Raw genomic sequence first — 24,319 nt, 5'->3', positions numbered from 1 at the left:
CAAAAGCGGAGTACTTTAAATGCGAAGTACTTTCGTCGTCTTATGTTGGGTCTACGAAGGGCCTAAAAGGGAGGGTTCTCATACCCTTCTGATCTCCATGAACCCATCAACAAAAACAAAACAACAAACAAATGCGGAGAGGCTTCGTAAAAGCCGTCACATAAATACTTCGGTTGTGTTTTACATTCCTTCGCTTCCCGGATGCAATCGATCTTGTACGCGAGTGAATGCCGTTTTATTCTTAGTAATTTTAATAGCTCGGGAAAATGTATAAGTCAATACACTTTATTGATACTATGTGGATACATTTCACCCTTAATACAATGAGTTAACTAAGTTTATTTCACGATTGACGGGATTGCCAAGTAATTCTTCTACTTTATTGTTTAACAATAGACATTATATTGAACAGTTTTCTTCAATTCTATTCTATTTTCAAACAAGCGACCTTCGTACAATTTAAAATCTTTTACCCGCAATAATTGTACGTCAAAGTTTGTCTAAAACTTTCGATTATTTTGTAAATATTTGAGTCACTTTGCAACCGGCTCGCCTCGAGGCTTTCGAGGCTCAAACCTTTTTAGTTATTCTGAATACAACACAAGCATTTGGACGGACTGCGTACCTGACAACCGCCGGCGGCCATGTAGCTTTAGACATTTATAATTCTGAAGAAAATCTGTACGTACATGTACCAAAAGTTCTGTATATTTTAGCTTTGTTTTAGCTCGAATCGTGAACAGTGTTTGTATTTAGTTTGTTATTTATAGTCGAACAAAGCTCACCTAAAAGTAGGAACCTACATGCAGCAAATACAAAAACGTAATTTGCATACAAAGTACAAACATATATTTTTCCACCCCACAAATAACATTTTATTAAAAGCTTTTCAAATTAATAGCTTTACTACAAAACTACCATTTCCATGTTTATCTAAGTACTTATTATAGTATCGATAGTGTCAATATACGTAATTATGAATCTCCGAGAAAAACGCTTTCCATTTAAACAGCAATTCTGATAAATACTCATAACTTTCTAGAAAATAGGTTGTTAACTTGTCACTGGAATTAGGTACTTATGTGGTGTTTACGTGAAACTAGTTTAGTTTGACATGGCTAATTGGTACAATAAACAATTTAAGAAAACGAATGAAAAGTTAAAGAGTGCTATTGTTAACAGACATGCTATTATCTTTCACTATTAATCTTTGTTTATGTACTTATGTGAACCCGTTATAACTATAAAATATGGAGTGTAGTAGGTAGCAACATGGTTGCAACCAATGAATAACATAACTACTCATAAAGGTCACTTGACTTTTAATAATATTAACAACATTTAACATTTTTCCTACACCAAAAATGTAAACTCCAAATCAAGCAGCATCCAATGGATACGGCTTCGTCCTACATAGGAAACTGATCTAGTTTGCCTTCTCCACGACATTAATCCGTGGTCTATGTTAGTCAGTACTTGTGGCTAGTAGTGGACGCACTTTCAGTTGCCAGCACTTGGCGACCTCGGCCCACCACGCCTTGTCGCCGTTCACATGCCATACCGGCGCGCTGCGCGTGATTCGTGATCTAAACTTGTTTATCAACACCACTCTGCGTTTGCACCGATTACGCTTTAGCAATATTAGAAACTTGTTTCGAAATATTTTGCATATTAATTTGTTTTAGACGAACTTCTTAACGCTGAATGCTAATGTCAGTATCGATTTTGTAGTCGATTATAGTTTTAAAATATTAATATTCGATTAAATAATTCGTGGGATGTAGAAAAATTTCTAGTGTTTTGGAAAGTTGCCGCCATACAAGTTAAAACATATGGTTTGCAAACGTGAACCAATATTCTTTTTATAAACATGATTTTCCGCCGCAGCCACCAGCCATGTCCCTTAATTACAATGTGCACCAGAGAGGAAGCAATAACTTCAGTTTACTGTTCGTGGAAAAGCGAAAACAAAATGTTTCATTTCTGGTAGATACATCACACGGATAAGCTTGTGAAGGGTCAATATGTCGTACCATCGCCTCCATTTATTTCAGCTGCGCAACTTGATTGTTCCTGGCAAAAATGGAAAAGGCCGTCCGGGAAAAAACATAACGAATTTGTTCATCATTTGGACAAATTGAATTTACAGCACGGTGTGTCCTATGGTCGCAAAAAATCCAATATCAATCCTTAATTTGGTTTAGCAAAAACTCAAAGACCAATGTCATTTTTTCGCATACAAAAATAATTTATTTTGCAACGGAACTGCTTGAGCGTTCCACTAAATTAAAGGCGCCGAAAAATCGTACAGTCACCCGGTCGATTTCCAATGTCATTAACAGAAGTGAAGAGCGCCTGTAGCCGGCTGAGGGCGCTCGGCCGGCGGACTCGGTTCTTTGTGAATTTCTCGATTCGTCATGGGGACGGTACACCAGCTTTAATGGGAAACGTTTGACAATGGACGAGGAAATTCCGGTGTGCACCAGCTGTGTCCTATCCAATTATTTTCGCGAATCACAACGCGGCAGTTGCTGCTGTTAATTTCAAGCGACCAAATAAAACCGTGAAGAATGTTCTTAGGTAATTTTTGTCACCTTATAGCGTGGTTTGTAGTAGGATATAGATTGACTGCAAATAAGTTTATTTTGTTAAGCATTGTTTGACCCTGAGATCATCGGTACTTGCTCGCAGAAGGTGCGGTGGTTACGTCATCTAAATCTAATTTTGTACTAGTATTTCCAATTCTATGCCTGAGAATGAGTCACTTGGGCCCATTGCTCGACAATTACCTCTCATGTAGAATAGACCTAAATAATTCAAGCTATATATGATTGGATAAATGTACGTTTTTATCTGATGTATCCTATAAAGGATTATCGAATTGAGGTATCATGTGTGTGTCGTGGGAAACTTTAATGTTCGCACGAATGAAGCGAGTGAAGTTTTATTGTTATTTCTGCTAATAAATCTTTATACTTTGCAGTGTATACTAAGTTATAAAATAGTGTAAAATTCAAACAGTATCGTTATATAATGTCGCCGGTATTAACCTCTGTGTGATGTTGTGGGTCAAAGTTGTTATTACAAAACCCAATTAGGTACACAATAGCAATCTAAGTCAGAGCTTAGGAAGTCAGTTAAGTTGAGCCGGTTGCTCCCAAACTTTAATTGGCTTTTCAACGAAATTACCTTGATTCTAAATCTTGAAAATAAGTCAGATATTATTATTTTTTTGTTCCAGATTAGAATTGCTACTGTTACGTATAAAAATTTAAACGAAATTTATAAAAAAATCTATGAAACTGGTCTTTGCTGTTTGTAAGAAAGTAGTGATTACTCGATGAATGAAACGATAATTTTGGTTCGATCTGTAATACTTTCATTTACGTTGATATTATCAGCCTCTCTGAGATTATGTCAGGTTTATTCAATGCCCGTTCAATGCCCTTTCTAAACTAAAACCAATGTACATTTTACTCGCGAGTTTCTACCAAAAGAGTTTAAAAGAGATAGCCGTATCTTACTATCATCGTTTCGTCGTTTATTATCATCATGATTTGGAGTAGAGAATGAATGAAAAACAATAATAGTTGGTCATTATCTAATGTTAGTTCATGTTTTTCTCTTTGTTTAGTTTTTACGTTTAGGTACATATTTATTGGAAAGATTGTACTCATAAAATTGTAATCAGTACCTACAAATTTGAACAACACAATTCACACTGCATTGATTTTAAACGTAATAACACAATCTTTAAGAACCTTAAGAAATTATAGTGTTAGATCAAAATTCACGCAATAAAGAACAGGAAAACGCCAATATTTATACATACGAGTAACACGATAGAATTAAAGTAATTTATTGCACTTACAAGTAATATAAGTAACAAATAGACGGGAAAAGCTGACGATTGGAATAGTTTCAAGGACCAGTTACTTAAATTGTACAAATAATGCTAAGTATAGCGACCTCGGACTACAATTCGAGCATAGCAATTGTTACTAACTAACAATGAAATTTGAATTAAACGTAATTATGTCATTTGTAAGTATAATCACATCACATCATCAGTATTTAAGTGGACACTGCTATAAGGCTTTGGTCTCTGGAAGAGTTTGGTATTTGGAAAAGGTAAAGGTCTCTTCTCACATGGAGAAGGTTTGAACATTAATCACCACACTTTCTCAATCTGAGAAATATAGTCTACACTGGCTCAATAACACATATACTTCTGAAAACAACAACGTTTTTTCCAAATGAACGATTTCCGCGGAATCGCTTCAAAAATTCCATATGGAAAAGTGTGTTGTCAGCCATTTAATAAAATTGCTTTGAGGAAAAATTATCCTACATAATATTTATAACATTTCAGGAATCGAAATTCGTTCGCGAAGTATTTCATTTTCATTATTTTTCATGTGCAAATAAACATTTTCAATTTTTATTACTTACAGGTACAAAATGTAGGTATGCGTGATTGAAATAATGTTTTTTTATGAAATAGGGAGCAAACGAGCAGACGGGTCACCTGATGGTAAGCGATCAACGCAGCCCATGGACACCCGCAACACCAGAGGAGTCACGATGGTGACGATACTTTGGAGACCGCAATTTTAAATGTTCAGGTTTATCAGAGACTGCCGCTGCCTGATTGGCTAGTAAGAGAGAAGAGAACCCGCGGGAAGAGAAGGGATGGTAATAAATATATCCTACTATACCACTCACACGACTCGTACGACTTTCCTCCTTACTTATGAAACATTACCCTATGAAAATTTAATTTTAAGGAATGCTGGCAACTTCAATACAGCAACGTTTAATAAGTCGGTGCAGCAGGCTACGACGAAAATTGCCTCACTCACCTACAAAGCATATTTCAGTGGAAGCCGTTTTTGTTGGAACTTCACTAACTTAAGCTATAAGTAGCTCTATTCACAACCTTCTATTAAGTCTTTAACATTGCTTCGTTTAAGTAGTTTTATAATATTTGGTAAGAATTTTGGTAATGAAGCTTGTTATGAAAGTAAGTTGATAATATCTTCTATTAATTTTCTTAAAAGTAAATACGTTTTGGGAAATTTGTCAAATAAAAAGTACTATGAAGTATTTTCAGAATGCTATATTGACTATATATAATGTTTAGCTCATGTTTAGCAGTGGACGTTATGTGGCTGATATGTTGATGACAATGAAATATAAAAATATGTATTGATAGAATAGTCCATTCTGTCCCTTTTAATAAGAAAGGAAAGCTCATGAATAACGAGTAGATAATTATGGATACTGGAGAAATAAACTTTATGACATTTGAAAACATACTATCCATTAATCATTTTCCTTTATTCAATTTAAAATTTCGGTTCTAGGGTCTACAGTCTCCGGAGATTCCGAGAAGTGGCCCAGATGGTCTGCTAAACAAATAACGTAAGTAATCAAAACTAAAAATATTATTTTGGAAACTTCAAAGCCATTTGTGGAAATCGCCCTTTAATTTCCCCTGAGTTTTCTTCCACTGAAAAGGTTTGGTAAATCTATCTTCAATAGTGGAAGAAAATGCATTTAAGTTACATGTTTACATTATATATAACCTTTGATGTAGAAATAAAATCAGCCTGTTTTGCTATAATAATATCCACCGCACTAAGGGCCATTTCATAATTACTTAAACTATTTCTTAGTAACGATTTTGTATCGAAAACAATTGGTAAGGACCAGGTTAAGTAATCATTAAGCATTTAAAAAAATCAATATTAATCGTCTTTTCACAAAAAGAAATCACATAATACTACAATTGCACCTCTTGTTCATATTCTAGTTTGTAGACACGTTTACCCACGCATATTTTAAGAAAAAAGAAGTAAATACTACCTAGTTTGGAAAATAAAATATGCGTAAAAACTGGTAGTCTTGAATGAAAGTGCTAGTCTTTCGACCACTCCTTTAGAATCATCCAGTTTTCTAGTCAAGTCTTTTATCTCCTAATCTTTATGTAAACACGAGGCTATGTATGATATCATCAATTCACGAACTGCAGCTCACTGGTAAACAGTTCATCAGATTAACTTTAAGAGAAAGTTTACGTTTATGTTACGTTTGGTAAAGTTTACCAAATTCCTTTTGTCATAATGTACTTACTATAAGCAAATATTTTCCTTGAGTATCATTGTTGAAATGAATTGGAGAAAGGAACAAATATAAGTATTCAGATGCATCATTGTGTATATTAATTAAGTCGGTATGTCGTAAGTAAATATTACTAAAGCAAATATTTTGTAAGTAAATAGTATTAATCATTTATTGGCATGCAGATTTAACGATTGTATATTGATAACAAAATTCTTCGTCAAATAAATATTGTTTAAACAAAAATAATTTATAAAAACAACCAAATACATAATAACATTGGTGAATAATGTTTTAAAAACTGAATGCCTATCTATGTGACTTTAACAACAAACTAGGTTCTGCCACTGGTTTTGCCCATAAAAAGTATCCTATCACTCAAATCAGCTCATACCCTGTATGTAAACAAAATTTCATCAAAATCTAACGGACAAACACACAAACTTTCACATTAATAATATAGTGTAAGTGATATATCACTGTACAAACAACTCCTTTTACTTACATAATTTGCAATACAATAAATTCTAGACTAAATAGTATATTGTATATGGGACTATATACTGCATCAGATTCAGTTTAAATTTACAATATGTATGGGAAGCTCTCGATGTCTATCGATAGAGCGGACGGGGAATTTCAATATTGTCTTGAGACGAGGCCTTCTCACTGGCGTCGGGATTGACGTAAAAAGTACCTACGAGTAAGATATTTCCATATACGAAGGCACCAACGCGAAGTAATATGTAGCTGAAAATGTTAGCTCCATTTTTCATCCAACTCCTTAAAAGTTATATTACTTTGGTTTTAAAAATTGTGCAATAAGGAAGATGATGGTGCGTTTTAAACTGTGCTGTGCTGGTTTAAACCCGTTTTACTTGATGAAATTTCCCATGTTCTGTTAAGAAACAAACATTTTGTTTATGTGTACCGACACCACATTGTACATAAATTATTATATCATTAGGTACACATATCTGCTTAACAAAATCGTTGTTGCGAACATGTTTATGACTTGAATGAATAATTACTGAAAATTCCTCATAACTTTTTTACAAAATATTATATCAGACAAAGCGCTTGTTCTTTGAATAATTAATTAGTTATTATACATTAAACAGTACAGTGTTGAGCTTTATCTTGTGATACGTAACTCAAACTAGATAGCGATCATATAAGCTGCAAGAAATAAGTAAATACCGAAGCGATTGCTAGATAAAGTTAATGAGCAGGGCACCTAGATTTAATTAAAGACACGGTGCACTGCAATCAGATATCTAGTATTATATTTATGAATACCAGCCACTTATCTAACCATGTTGAAGTCCAAACGGTTAAGAAATCAAGCGTGAACGAAGTGGAATCTAGCACAAACATACTACTTACTTACACGTACGTACAGTTTTTGTATAGCAACGTGTGGCGAGCATGACAAAAAGCAAACAGTCCGGCATGATATACTGCATATTACATACACACGACTAAAAAATACGTCTACGCTCTAGTTTACCATTTTGCGAAACCATTCATCTTAAACGGTTACATACATGTTTGTCCAAAAACGAATCAAAACTCTATACACGTAGGTGAACACAAAGAAGAAAAACAGTTTTATCCGTGGATGCGTGAATGATTCATGGGTTTTGCCATGTGCAGTGAGACGGTATTGCGTGGGTGTTGCAAAGTTCTGCCCACCCCGACCCGAGCTGTCGTGCCGTGAGCATAAGGCATTGCGGCGCGGTCACATTCCACGCGTGCCAATGTCACCTACCGCGAATAGGGCTGACAACCAAACAAAATTGTAATCTTGACAGTTCTTTTGTGATACGTTTCAGCTTTAGTGAGTACAGCATGATACAATCGAAGCTTAATGTGTTTGAGGACCTGTGCTACATCAAATTGCAGTGTTCTTTAGCCAGTTTAGATTCAATTACATTAGCGTCAGCACGATCAGCATGAGTAATACCAAAAGATGAGAACAAGGCATTTGTGTTCGAATCACGTGCATTCATAAAGATTTCCTTTAAATAGAACGGGTAATGCTAACAGCGGCTGTTGACTTTTTGTAAAAAAAACCATGCTACATGGTTTTAATTGCTTCATTCTGGTATTTACATAATTGTTATTACATGTGATGCCGACGCGGAATGCGCAATCAAAATGTGTTTACACGCTTATGAAAACCGTATTTTTACAAAATGAGTCTTTCACAACATTGCTTCAGTTATTTGCCAAAAGAATGACGGCATTTGTATAAATCAGACTGTAACTGAAACCTTGTGTAGCTTTGTTACTATGAAATGTAATAAAATAATCGATTAGCTTGATTATAAAATCACGTTTGTGTCATTATAACATATTCATTATATTTCGTGTACATAACAATGCATGCAGTGACCAGAATGTTGAAGCATTTCCGCGCGGATTGATTTATGTATGTATGACGGATTACTAATTATTATGAACGACTAACACACGCAAAATAATTTAGGGTCCGATTCCATAATTAGCGGTGAAAGTAAACAGACGAGTTAGAAAGTATTTGTTCGCCAACTATTGATATTTGCATTAGAAATCTGTGAAACACAAGTGTTACTTTCTCACGCGGAGATTCAACGCATCACTTCGCGTCGAGGACTTTTTGTATTGGAGACGTTTTTCCACAATTTTATAAATCGCTCGCTACACCCACACACTGCGGGGTAGCCAATTGTTGAAATTTCTCACGACATTCAATATATTAGGCCCCTCGATTTCCATTTTATTATTACGTACGAGTCACAGTTACACCTTTCAGTCTAAATAGGTGAAAGGTTCCGTATGAATTCAGACATCACCGAATTTTCATCAACATTATGAATGGCTATTAGGCAAACCGGCGGAGTCAGGGAGTGCGTATACAAAATACTAAAAATAGGGTACATTTGGGATGAAAAGTTTTATTATTGAGCACGTCGGTCCCTCCAACAAGCTCCTTAGTATTTATAACGTTATTTCTGAAGAAAATTTAGTTAATGTTTAGAGTGAGCCAACTTTTATCCCAAACACGACGGATTGATGTCCTCGGGGGGGTTGGCGATGTCGCAAACAAAACAAAAAGATTCAAGACGTTGTCAGGGGAGGAAGTGTTCTTACACACGACGCGACGCTACCCTCCACTTATTATAAATAATGGAAAGTCTTACCATGTAACAATCCCGCTTAACTTATAATGAAATACTTCCTTAAAAGAAAATGAAACAGTAAATTGGTCTTCTTGAGTTAATAAAAATACACCCAATTTAAACTGACAAAAGTTGTTGACAATGTGGGGAGGTTCAGCAAACGTAAGAAATTATACTTATTTATTGTGCAAATCTACCTGATATTATTTATAAAAAAATGTTTAGCTTTAAGCCAAGAAAAGATCATAAATATCAGTATATATACGGATACAAATAGGAAGGAAAACAAAGTATAATTTGTTACTGTCATAAGACGTAAGGTTACGAGTATCAAGGGCGGCGCTCCAATTTAAATAAGCCCTCTCTGGAACTAGTCTCAATTATCCCGAAATACGGCTTAAAAATAATTGAGGGGGCCAAAATCCTCTGCGGGGAAATTAAAAAGGAGTCCACTGCAGTGTCTTCCGCAAATAAATGAGCTTTGCTTTCAAGTGGCGTTTATTGCCTTATCTCAAGGAGAATGATAGCATTATACTCCAGACAAAAAATACTTGTACCATGTCTTTGAACCTTGGCGAGACATCTTGGACCCGAGCCAATGTCATTGCGTGAGCCCGGCCCGCTGTAAAAAGGCTAAAACATTAAATTAATGTGAACATTTTTCTGGAGTTTAGTTTAATTAACGGGTTACGAGTTACGTTAAAACACTGACACAAGACGCTATTTGGATTAAAATTTACTTAAGTTTCGTTTAAATTGTGTTTAGCAAACTGGAAATTATTTAGTGTTATGAGTAATTGTGTAATTTATTAATAGCGTAACATTCGGAGCTGTATTGCCTACACGTTCTATTCGTTATAATATAATGGTTACGAAATTATAATGTACAGTTTACATAGCACTGATTAATTTACCTACCGTACATATATGTCAGAATACTAGTGAATGTAATATAATACAAGTTTATAAAAAGATTGTTACTAGCTACAAGAGACTAAGTACGTAATATTTCTAGCTCAAGACACTCGTATTATTTCATAATGAAAATGCTATAATATCAAACCAAAGCACTCTGAAGTAGGGACTTTGATGTGTTTTCCCGCGAAAACCGCCTACAGACTATCTACAGACGGATTAGACAGATTGAATAAAGACGTGTCAAAGACGAGAGACGAGAATACATAAAACCTACTTTGTTCATTCATATTTTGGTTAGGTCGTTCTGTAAAGGGAACTAAGTATATCCCTTATCCCATTTTCTCAGAAACCACGTTATATCTTTTGAACAACTCGTGTTGCTTGTACCTCGTATTTTTTTATACATAATAGCTTTCTCAGTCTTTCCATCTGATAAGTGTTTTCCTTTTCAAATTAAGTACTTTTTATATGAAACGTTTTTTTCCAATAGTTGGATTATTTACCGTGATAGTTAAGGCAGAACAAAAAACGTTGTATACTAAAAGGGTCACAGTTTACATTTGGAATTCATGGAAATAGAAAAAAAAATATCTATTTCCGAATGGCATACACGTGAAATGGACGATTGGTTTCGACTGGTAAATAAAAAAGCGACCACATCCAACAAAATTCTTGTTTGCACTAAAAGGTCCCCATGCATAACTGCATGTAAGTAAACACGCTGTATTTGTGTGAAATATTTGTGAATGACTTTTATTACACTACACCTACATCTACGCCAAAAAAGGGGTATGCTTGAGCGTCGTAATCTAATGTAACTACAGCAATGGCATAATAATATAATGGCTTTTTATGGGGGGAAAATCATCCAATGTCTTCTGCCGCCTTAGCCGAAGCGAGAGGGAGTGTCAGACTCTTACTGACTAAAAACCACCCCTTTCCTACTCCTGCTTTTCGAGCCGGAGCTCCGGTAAACCCGCTAGGTAGTACTTAGCTCCGGATAATAATATAATGGCTAGCATAGAAGATTACTAACAATGACCTAATTATGTAATTAGGTCATAGAGTATAACACACTCTTCATCTACATACAACAAATAAAACCACAATTGGAGCATTAGAATCTATAACAGTAAAATTGTGCTATTATTCGTGAATAAGAATCAATACAATGGTTTATAGTTTTATCAGATTATACAAATCGATTGTTGTGTTTATAGAAACACATTCAACCATATCTTCAAATAAACGTTGGTATAATGATTTCGTGATTTTACGACTCCTACAAGTGCAAGTGTTGAACAAAGGGTCTCGGGTTTGATTCGGTCGGGGAAAGTATTACTGGGTTTCTTTTGGATTTTCAAAATTTTCTTACTATTAGCACGAAGTCTGGAGTTGTATCCAGTGTATGGCAATGGGCTCTCCCCTTTTATAAGGGAACACAAATGGTGAAAATTGGATGTACTTTGTGCATCTCTGCCTATGCCTTCGAGGATAAAAGACGTGACGTTACAACTCCTATAAGTAATGGTCGTGCTTTAATTCCACACAAATTATCGTAACTGCACCCAAGTATTACTAAAACATGTAAACACATTTTTACATTACATTACACTTTGTATAAATTACGCACTCTAATAATTATTTAGGTAACGATTCGAATAAATTTCAACTAAGTAAGTATATTTTTTAATAACGTTTGAATAATTTCCTACAGATACTTATTCACGTTCATTCATTACGAATTTGAATATTTTAAGATCTCTCTCTTAGACTAGGTGGAGTAAAAGGAATGCTTCTTTCGACACTTCAAACGAAATCTCTTACAAGGCCTACGCAAACGAAGTTAACTAAAAAGAACCTGAGTGAAATACGAATATTAAAAGAATACTTTATGTTGAAGTACGTCTTATCATCAGAATAATGGAATTGAATCAAAAATTCTTAAAGGAATAAAAAGTAAAGAAAACACCGACGCTACACTCCAGAGCAACAAAATGAAGCCACTACCAAGTTCGTGTTAACTTCTTAAGTGCATCGAACAATGGAGGTTACCGTGCCGGTACTAAAACAGATTAAGGTTAGTTCGCCGGTAATATAATCGATCGATTGAAACTTTTGACAGCAACATAGTTCGGACTAGAAGATCTTAAACGCTAGTGGCGCCAACTACTAAATGCAAAAAGCCCTCATTTGCAAGAACCATAAAAAAGTCAATTATTTATTTCAATTTACGACCAACATTACTGCTGTTCCACATAGAAACATTGAGAAACGCGCCTATTAAACTGTTCCAATCAAGTCATTCACAGTTAATATTTATGCGTAAGTTATTACTAATCATATTCAACACACATCCCGGTCCTTCGATTCTATGACTGAAAGTGGCTCACGTAACAAAGGAACGGTAACCTACTACGTGACGAGAAATATGATATATTAGTCGCGACATATTATTCTACTGTGGTGGACCTATTTACCGACTAATTGGTTCCGAATGTTCCAGAGTGACTCGGTACTTTCGCAGCGTGTCGCGTGCGTAGTGAAATCTTTGATTCGCTCAGTTAACGCCAGACACCAAGTTTCCATCGTCAAGCCAAGTAGATATCTTAAATTGAGCAGAGATTACAAAAATGGAAGAAAGACTGCCATTACGGACACAACGTTTAGTAAAAGCTTTGTTTGTTAAATACAAAAATAATTTTGTTGGTATTAAAAGGTGATTGTGTGAACGACTCCCTTTAAGCTAAACAGGCACTTGTTTCTTAAATAAATTAAAATAAGTAACGTACACGTACTATTGAACTTTTAATACCCTTCGTTCGAAATTCTTCCACGAAACAGAACCCAATCACGTAAAGAGTAACTGTTAAAATTACTGTTAACCATTTTAACGAATTTCCAATACGGGGAATATGTAAGTAAATCAGTATTTTATTTTGTGAACTACAAAGCAATACTGCACCCAACAGAAAATGAGAAAACCACTTTGAGGCTGCAGACAAGAATGCATTCTATTGTTTCGAGCATACGTGTTACATTAGCGTGGATGACTGAATTTGTTACTTTGGGAAGCTTAATACAGCCAAAACACTTCACATACATGACACGCCACTTTTGGCATTGGTCTTTAAAATCTCGATACCGCGATACAATATCAATGCATTCGATAATTTTTGTGTGAACAAACTCGAAACTGTATCGCAATCTATTCTATCAAATCGATTAAAAAAGTTGTCGTAGCATTTTATTGGCTCATTTTTAAAATAAGTAAAAAAGAATAAAATAAAATGGACCAATCACGTTTGACGAGCACGTGAATCATTCTGAACCTGTTTATGTGACATACGCCAGGAGGAATTTAAAATCTTATTGCTGAGACCAAGTTGTGTCACTGAACGCTCTTATGCAATCGCGTTGAAGGCACATTGCGTCAGATTGTGGTGTATCTTCTCCAAGGGAATATAGCGTCTATTACATACTAATTACATTAGACAAGGTTGCTAGTTTGTCTCGTCATTCTGAAGTGTTAAATCTGTCTGTTTAGTACGACAGCTTGTCAATTTGAGACAAAAGCTTTGTGGAGAAGGTTGTTCGATGATTTATCTAATTATAATGTTTTTGTAATGGTAATATAATAGACGTTTGTCTTTTTGTCTTATTGTAAGTGTTGCGGTGTGGGTGAAGTATAATTTGTTAGGTTTAACATTGAAAGAGATCGATGCAATCACAGTTTGATTGACATAATGACTAATTACATTTGAAAAAATGATGAAATTCTTAAGGAATTAAAATAGCTGTTCATAAAAACTTCAATTGTGGCATTTGTTAATTTTTTCCTAGACGAACGTGACAGACGTTTAACAATAGTTAACTAACAACTATACGTACAAGTTGTACTATAAAATAAGGAGTATATTTGATTGGCCAGTTCGCCATGCGGAAGCAAACATGTAGAAGTTTTGTGCGAACTACGTACACTGCACAACGAACTTTTAGCAAACAAATAAAACCTCCATGGTCATGTAACACTAACTTATCTTATGTAAGAAAGAATAATATTGTTATCTTTTGAACATTTAACAAATTGCCTTTTGTTATCCCTTGATTACGATCTCTTTACATTTTAACTTACTAAGGTGAATTAATATACATATTTATGTTCATCCTATAACAGTGATTAACTAAAGTTCACCGGTTTACTCACGTAAATTAATTGAAAAATTAGTAGGCTGCGCCGCGTCTGCGCACGCTACTCAGGATGAAGAGTCCTCTGTGACTCGAAACTAGTAGAGCTTTTCTCCATTAGTTTAATTTACTATGTCTCACAATAGTTATTATAAAAATAAAACAGTGATTGCGGCAGTGATAGTATTCATAAAGATTTAAGAAGAAATTTATTTTAGTAGAAGAAGATGATATCAAGAAAAGAAACAAAATGTAAAGCAATGTCAGCTCTATTACCTAAGCTATTCGTACAAAAATACTATAATAACAAATTAATATTCGTAATTAATAGACTCAAGGCTACAAGTCACAGGTGTCCCAACTAGTTTAAAATATCAACTTGAAAATAGCAAGTTAAAGCTATCTAAGTATTCTAAGTAAAGTTTCGCCTTGGGGAGCCATTCGCGTCAACTCGGAAATTAGCTCTAATTCTACTAAACAGAAGAGAATTGATGTTAGTTCCTCAACTAATTTGCAATTAAGAGCTAACAACCGTTATTTGGAATACCTTGTGAATTCTGATTATAAATTTCATATAATCGCCTGATTCTGATTACAAATGCGATGTACTGTGACGTCACAATATGGCCGATTTGGAATATGTATTTGAATCGAATTAGTTAAAGTAAGGTTTAATTGAAATTGTTTGTGGTGAAGTTTGCTAAACTGGTTGTTTTGGTTTAGCCGCAACAAAGGGATATTTAAAAATATGGTTTCCATTATTCCATTTTACATCTACTCTTCAGATTTCATCGTAGCTCATGTGTTTGCAATAGTTTGCCGTAAAATACTAAGGACTTCTTTCACAATATCTGGATAGCAGCTATGTATCAAATAACTTTGAATTAAGAACGTAATTTGTATGCACTATCTGTCACATAAGTTTATCGGGCACTTATATGAAGGTGGTGAAACAGTCGGTAGGAATCAATTTTAGTGTAGTCCTTATGAAAAGACATTATCATTCACTTATATTTAGAAAACACAGACGTAAAATACTTAGGTTCAAAGCGATTTGAACTCCATGCAACGGCCAAGGCAAATAAAAAAAAAATACTCAACATGCAAGCAAAAGGAAAAGTACTAACACATGCATTTTATGTTCCGACCTCTTTAGAGGTTATATAGAGAATAACTTTCCTAAAAAAAGAGTATATATTGTACCTTTAAATGCACAATGAAGTGATTTGTACAACCCCGCACGTATGACTAGTAACCACAATATATAATCTGTGCTTTTTTCGAGGGTTTTATTCGCCAACGATCGTGATCTCTTTACTTGAAGACTTCCGTGTTCGAACACACAAAAGTGCACTTTACTGTGAAGTGTTTAAAGTTAAAGTTAAGTTGGCGTTATTATTATGGTATTCGCTGACCAGTCTGTTTTTATTTTTGTAGAAGGAAGGGATAGTGATTAAAAGTTCAGTCTTTAAGTAGAAAATACAATTTCCTTGTGATTGGCAAAAGAATGTTAATAGAGTCATATTTTATGCAAAATATCTCTTTAAAAAATGTATTTAGGGCATGTGTATTGTTTTGTATTATATGTATATAAAAATCTTCAAATTGCATTCAAGGCGGATACAATTCGACCTCGGTAAGTTTCTAATAGTAAGCATGGTGACTCATTCGTCTACAGAATCCTATAAATCTGCCCACACCTATACTTCTTCAATGTCATGCGCACCCAACTATCTCATTAGCAGTCATATTATTTTTTGCTTTTTAGGAATTAAAGACGTTTGTTACGAGCAAAAATAAAACATAAAGAACTAAGAAAGGGACGCTATTAACCCCAACCTAATAAACGAAAGGCTTAAAAAAATGCATTATTTAGTCTGCTTATGAGTCCCAAGTATCGCTTGAAACTAATACAGTTACCTCGTCAAATAGTTACGTAAATAAATCCTAAAACATAATGCACTACATTAAAAAACTAGTATTAAAATATCTGTACGTGTGTCACGACTACAGATTTAGTATCTACTATTACGAAATAAAACCCCAACCTCAAGTAACATTAATCATTCTTATAACCACTTAATCTAACCATTAGCAGTAGTTGAAATCACCTAATTTAGATAATGAACAACTTTCTATAATTAACAGTACAATGCTTGCACTAAATCGTTGGAACAAAGGGCTCTGATCTCATGCATTGTTCAGATCTGCCTGCGCCAACATGTCTGACAGAATGCTAATCGTATAGCACTGCATGTCACGAGTATGTAGACAACTACATATCAGTGGAACATGGACAGGTACTTACATAGGTACAGGTATACAGGTGCCAGCGAGAATTAGTCGATAGAGGTCAGAAACTAGTTTGATACAGCGGTTGTAGGTCACTTATGTAAAAAGTTTAGCTTTTTCATGATTGTTGCAAATGGATTGTTTGAAACCTTTTATAGTAAGTACCGTGAGACATACTAAATTAACTGAAAATCCCGGTTTAGGTACTCACGTACATCTATGGGGAATCGCAGCGTGCGCAGACGCGACGTCACCGCGTCGCCGCGTCTGGTCACGCTCCTCATGATGAAGGGTCCTTCTGTGACCCGAAATTAGTAGAGCTTTTTTCCATTAAAGTACGTGGGTAAACTATGATTTTTAGTTAACTGTTACCAACTGTCATATAAATTACTTGTAGCACTTATTAAAACTTATCAAAATATAAGTCCAAGCCAAAGTAAGACGTCCAATTTGACTTTATTAAGAAAACTAAAAAGGAATATACACAAAATGTAATTAAGTAAAAATGTCAGAGAAATAAAGTACAAAGTGAATAAGATTGAAAGAGCCGGACAGTACCTACCTAGTTGAGTGGAACAAAGATAGTTAGGAAAAGAATGCATCGCTCGAAGATTTCCGAAGCAGAAATGTGCGAAGTTCGCTCCTGTAAACGTCTAAGTGACCAACAAAAGCCTCGACTTAGCTTTTGCAGGAGAACTCGAGCGTCTCAAAGAGTTTATTGAATTATCCTTTAAAGTAAATACTTAGATATTTGTTCTACGGAAAGGGCTATTAGTGGGTGCTAATAGTGTTAAAGATGGTACTGATTATTGTTAACATACACAAAGCATAATATTTTCCATCCAATTCCTGATTTGTTGAAAAATCAGACATTGCACATTTTCGGCGTACTCCTAGTTCAAAAGCAAAGGGTAAAGCGCTTATCCGACTATTTTTAGCATACATCTAACTATCACCTCTATCACAAAGAGAATTTTTGAAACATTCCACTGGAAAATCCCGAACAGAACATATCTTTTAACATGAACATATGTGAAAAAATGACCTAGGAAAGACACCTAGCCTTGCTGTAAAACCAAGTATACCACAGTAACAAAAAACAATTCCTATTCCGTATGTACTAAGGCACGTTCTTCAACAAAAACATGGTTTCCCTTGAAACCGATACCAGCTAGCTCGGTGACAATGACAAATCAAAGTGCCATTATCAACCGGATCTAGTTAACTCATGTAACACAAGTAGTTACGTATCGTTAAAGAAAGAAATAACTATGTGATTGCGTAGTGAAACCTTTGCAGTGATTGGTGTAATGATGAATGGTGCAGAGAAAATGTTCGTGGGCTAGTTATTCTGATGTGGATGGGTGTTACTTTATTAGTAGAGCGGCAAAGGTTTGCTGTTTTATTCGTGTGCTTTCTTCACTTTAGGCGGGCTATAATGCGAATAGCTTGCCGACTCCTGCGAACGGCGCACTTACCGCGCGCGCCTCAAAGAGCCATCAGATCACATAGATGGAGCTTAGTATCTCTGATACTCATCCCGTAACTAACTCCCGAAATACCTAGCGGATTACAGGGGCACCAGCTCGAAGAGAATGAGTAGGAGCGGCGTGGGTTTTAGTCAGTAAGAGTCTCACACTCTCTTGCCTCACCCAAGGTGGGAGAAGACATTGGATGATTTTCCCTCCTCAAATATAAAATTGTTACTAAGGATTAGTTTAAGTAATTATTAAATGTATCTGCGTGCGACAGTCAGAAACATTTCGCTGTTCTTATGTAGGTTTGCCACAACAAAAAATATTATGATAATAAACTTATGGTAACACACCCAAGTTTTTTTGGCGGTTTCACCATCCGCCATTTTAACCCGGAACAACTGTCAGTTGTAAATCATAGTAATAATTCCGTGCGGAAATCGAATCCGCGATGACCAAGCCATTATGCCAAACGTGCAGTAATTTATACCGCATTATCAGATTGAAGTTATTAACTTCTAAACTGACAATTAGTTCCATGCAATTAATTACAAACCACATATTATGTAACTAGTAATAATTATTATAATTGGGTTTGATTATTTACTTGATTACTTATTATCAGGAGTGCAATTTGGAAGTCGAACTGCATAATTGAATTTTACTTTTTACCGACTTTAAAAAAAGGAGGAGGAATAACAATTTTACTTCTTACCGACTTCAATAAAAAGAACGTATGTAGTACACGTTCGGATTTTTGTTTTTTTTTTTGTTAGCATCGATTACTCCGCCAATTGTAGATCGATTTTCAAATATTTTTATTTCTAATTTTGGGTAACTTTGCCTGCATGATGGAAAACTCATTTTAATATCGACTAAAAGTGTAATATGACAAGGTTCTACATCACTCTATCATCCTTAATACTCATACATAGTTAAATAGTTTTCTTAGTAAAGGTACATTTGTGGAATACGTTGTGTAATTTCACCGTCAGTAAGACGAAGTACTCCATTCCTTCATCCATCGAAAGAAAGATCAAAGGCTTTTCGGATAATCTATCTCCTTAATCCATTTTACGTGAAAATACACTAGACGTTAATGAATTAACCGTCTTCATTGTATTACTAAACCGTTTTAAAATACAAGCGACATTATTTTTGCAACAGGTCTCCAAAGGGATTAATTGTATTTTGTATTTCTTTACAAATAATGTTTATTTGTTTACTTTGCGTTAATTTTAAATAAACTTGTAAACGTAATTTTGCCGGATCGTCCGTATTTAAGCTTCCGCTAAAAATCCTGCGTAATGAAGGATTTTTGTGAAATAAAAATTTATTGTGTAATCAGTTTTTTGCGATGCTTTTAATTTTGTATTGTTGGTAAGCATTTTCTTGGAGAGTTTGATTGGTAATCCAAAATTGATTCGGGTTCGGTGTGCGCTGACGATGATGTATCCTCAGATTCCATTTATAATATTAATTAGTATTTGTTTATGGTTAATGTCGAAGGCGTATTATATTGTAAAACAATTGGGTGTTTTTATAAAGGGGGAAAATTATCTAATGCTCCAACTTCTCTCGCCTTTGGCGTGGCGAGATGGAGTATAAACTCTTACTGACTAAAAATCACCCCGTTCCTACTCAAGACAATTATGTTAGACTTCTAGAGTCCTTATTTATGGCTAGTTACTTTAGGTCATTGTCTAAACAATACCCTCCCTACTGTCGGGTAAAAAAGACCCTCTTGTTAATGACCTAATCAAACTCTGCCAATACAATTGACCAGTATAAACTGTGAATCAAGTATAATTTACATAAAAAATACATTAAATACAGGGATTTCCAAATATCTGCTCAAATACTGAAGTAAGTAGGTGTGTCATCAACATAAATATACGGTTTTATGCGAAATTCATCCTTAAAGGTTTAGTGGTTACGTTAACGTTTATTTGGTGCATGGAATGATACTATTTTAGAACAAAATCGATCGATCTTAAAACCAGTTTCGATAATGTGTTTCAATTTAATATTTCATTTTTAATCCTAGTCAGATTATAAAAGCAAAAGTCTGTACATTTGTTTGTTATTTCTCCACGCCAAAACAGCTGAAGGGATCGAGATAAAATTTGGAATAATGGTAGATTATGGTCAGGAATAACGCTGGCGAAGCCGCTGGCAGAAGCTGGTATGGACATAAAGGTTACGATTTTTTTTATTTGAACAGTTCTGGCAACCTAAAAGACTCTAAAACTCCTAATTCATTCTTAGAATAACCCCCTAAATTACGTGTTCGAGTTATTATAATGTCGCAAGTCGTAAACATGTGCTAATGTGGACCGTATAGTTTCATATAAGTATACATATATAGTAATACATTGTATACCGTTCCTATGGGGGTAGACAGAAAGTTTAGGCAGGCGTGGACTACGTGCTCACAGGCACACGTGTGTAGTAATGTGGAGACAAGCTGGTGTGTACGTGGTTGAAGCAGAAAAAGGAATCGTGTTACCTAATACATAGGTTGGTTTTTTCGTTGCTTATTATATCTTGGTCATGTTCCCGTAATATTTTATATCGGTTAATTACTAGTACAATGTATGTATAAAATAATAGTATATAGGTAAAGCCTTTAGTGAAAAATGGGTCTCAACAAAGGTGACAAATGCATCGTTAATATTTATTAATACCTCTCTTTGATTGAGAGACTTTTAGCGCAGGTGTCTACGCCCTATTCCTGAGTGATAAAAAGTATGGAACCTCAAATAGTACCCAGTATTTACTTTGTTATATAAGACAACCACTTAGGAAACTGAAAAACTTGAGTACTAATGTTACTTGACAAGCTATACCGACCTTACATTAGCGTTATTTATTGGACAATAGGTTCTGTCCGCGGCTCCGCCCATGTTCCTATGGAATAAAAAGTTTATGTGTTATTTCAGACCATAATTTTCCCCCTTATTACAAATTTCATCCCGATCCCTGCAGCCGTTACTCGCAAACATACACTATCTTTCGCATTTATAACACTAGCTTCTGCCAGCGGCTTCGCCCGCATTGCCATGGAATAAAATTCCATGGAAACCTTGTGTGTTACTCCAAACCATAATCTATCCATGTTCTAAATTTCATCTCGAATTCTTCAGCGGTTTTGACATAATTGAGTAACAAACAAACACACAAACTTTCGCATTTATACTCGTAATATTAGTAAGTCTCGGTCTTGGTCTTGAGTGATTGGAACTGGGCAATCGAAAACATTAAGAGACCGTCGGTCATCGTATCAACAAGACTATAAATCATTTGGCAATGAACTGAAATCAAATAAAAGTTCAGAGCCGCCTACTCCTTCGAAAAACAAAAGTCAGCTATTAATTTCCCAAAGGTTCCGCCCACGATTTATTTTTTTTTCTTTCCTCTAATGTACTTATATAAGTTTTAATATCTTTTTTTGTTGGTTTTCTATGCGAAGTACCGCAAAATGAATTGTAAAATGTGCGTTTTCATTTCATATTTTAACAAGGTGAATATGACTATGACTCATGTTCACCCCTAGTCTTGTTGGAAAAAACTAAAGACTAAATGGATTCCCCAAAAATGTAGGGTTTTTTTTTAAATCATTGACGTCATTTTGATACACGATGAGGACCTTGAAATTAGTAAGTAACAATACAATAAGCGATTCTGTAAGTGTCAATTCGAACTTTCCAAGTGCGCTCGATCGCATTCTCATCCGACTTTGGTCGAGATTATTCTCACAACCAATGACATGGTGGACCGCGATCGAGTTCACTTCGATCTTCCGAATTGAAAATTACAGAATAGCTTAGCGGTTCCCAAATTCGGTTTTAGTGCGTAATGTACCAAAAACTGAAAGATGATGATGAATTTTCGTTTTTCTGGTTCTTTGGTGACTTTAAGCTAGATTATCGTAATACGCTAATTCCCTAAATAAATACGATCGTTATGGGTTGTCATTACATTCAGTGGTATCTGAGATTAACTTAAAACGTAAATTTTCAAGGAAAAAGTAAAGAAAAAATATACGTTTTTCAATACACGTTGTTATTGTCAACGGTTTTGGTACTCCATACTCCATTGACACAGTGACATCCACATCATTATAGAAAGTCCAAGGGTTCAAACATTTGTTATTGGGTTTTCCTGTTGGCGATTTCTCAAAAATACATCTCAAGGTAGATCCTGTTAACATTGAATGGTATTGATGAAGCCTATTGTATATACTATATATATATCAATGTACCTACCTATTTATACTTATGTATTTCTGTTTGCGGTCACTGAGTGGGTGACATTGGATGGTCAGTAGGCAACTAGGAGAAACCTCATTTTTTAAGTATTGATAGAGTTTTTATTCATCGTGTCAAATTAGGCAGAGGTATTCAACTCATAGTTCATCTAGTTTTAATCAATTTGAGCAATCTGTTGAAATCGGGGACGCGACTATTGTAAAACGAACACGGTTACAGATTCCGTGACTCAGAATTTCGTAATAAACAAAAGTAAGATTTAAGAAGATGCGATCTTTGAACCCAAGCCTCCACACTCGGTCATGCTTACTTGTACAGCCGCTCTACTACAGAGACCGTCAAATATAATTTTGAAAAATAATCCGACATCAACCACAATTTTTTCTATTAAATCGGTTAAAAATCTGTTCAGTCAGTCGCCAGATGACGGCAGACAAACATACATATATACATCTTCCTTCTTTTCTGAAGTTGGTTAATAAATACCCTGAGTTTCCCCCATGCAATCTTCGGAATGACAATTGTACAAATAAATGGGGGTCATAAAGCATTATAATACGCCATAATTAATCGTTTGGCTGCAACCGACAGATAAAATAAGAGCCAAAACCCCTTTTAATGTCTGTCGCCAAATTTAGGAGTCTTGCAGACCCGATTACTTTAGTATTAGGAGCTTTAAATGCGTTTTCTTTTATTATTTCTTTTGTCGACTGTTTTTCGCAGTTCCATGTTTTTTTTTTTTATACAATCTCGGTACTATCTACGATATATTCGACAGAAAATATCATTTCGTTGAAAAATAATAACAAACGTATTTTTTCTACTGTTATGTTTTTCTCCGAATATACGATATTGCTCTCAATAAAACATACAGCTTTCGAAATTTCACGTTGGTATTTGCTATATGTAAATATTTTATACTTGGACAGGGAACAACCATGCAGGAACTCTATCTTATATTTATTACAATAGCCAATAAAATAATTAATTAATGAAATAAATATTATTATAAACAAATCGAGTGCAATAATCAAGCAATAATTGAACCAAAACGAACGATCACTAATGACAAAATAAAAACATGCATGTTGAAAAAAATATTGACTAAAAAAATGAGAAAACCATAATATTTTTTACTTACCAACAACTCCAGTGACAATCCAAAGATACAGAAATAAATCACAACAGAAACACAGAAATGAACGATACAATGAACACCACGGGAGAGGGTTACAAAACAATATAATAAAATAAAATCACCAGGGTCAAACAGGATCGCACAAACAAGTAAACGCGGACGCACAATGCACACGTTACGTGAGGATGTCCAGGACTCGACCTTCCAGTCACAGACGTTTCATAATCAATGCGTGAGTGCTGTAATATTTACGTAATTTTTTTTTTCAGCTTGTCAGAGTATCGGCGCGATGTAGTGTGGCCGCAGCCGAATGTACCGCTCCCGGTGAACGCACGGGCCGCACTGCTTGCCCATAACGGCAAAAGGTCGTTCGTTACCCACATTCTCTTTCCGCGCAAGCCTTCTCAAGTTAGAAGGAGACGCAACATTTACAGCTCCGTCATACTAGCCGCTAGAGTGAGACAAAACACAGCCTCACAGGAAAACCCGAACTCGAGTCTTGATAGTTCTAACTTAAGACCGTGCTTTGCCTTTGTGAATTATTTGAAAGGTATATCTCATTGCACAAGCATTTATTATGTGTAAACGGAAATAACAAAAACGTTCTAATTGTCAAATGAATGGGTAGCCATTGCAAGGTAAATGTTTATTTCCACACAAGTTCGCACTGTGCGTGTGTTTCTCCGATTCCCATACTAAAGTATAGTAAGTGAGTAATATGCGTAGGCCTGCGGCGGTCGGAAATATTTG

General features: G+C 35.1%; 1 protein-coding gene across 1 annotated transcript in view; it reads right to left on the bottom strand.

The window, feature by feature from the left end:
- The window catches only part of LOC118262495 (uncharacterized), a 60,464-nt gene extending 36,537 nt beyond the window's left edge, over positions 1–23,927 (bottom strand). Inside the window, exon 1 of the mRNA XM_035573915.2 lies at positions 23,573–23,927. The gene's annotated coding sequence lies outside the window, so the exon portion shown is untranslated. The remainder of the gene's footprint in view (positions 1–23,572) is intronic.
- Between the last annotated feature and the right edge of the window lie 392 nt (positions 23,928–24,319).

Source organism: Spodoptera frugiperda, chromosome 12 (assembly GCF_023101765.2).
Source record: "Spodoptera frugiperda isolate SF20-4 chromosome 12, AGI-APGP_CSIRO_Sfru_2.0, whole genome shotgun sequence".
In the NCBI taxonomy this organism is placed as follows: Eukaryota; Metazoa; Arthropoda; class Insecta; order Lepidoptera; family Noctuidae; genus Spodoptera; species Spodoptera frugiperda.
The sequence above is the reverse complement of the archived record's forward strand: the minus strand, read 5'-3'. Positions and strand labels throughout refer to the sequence as shown.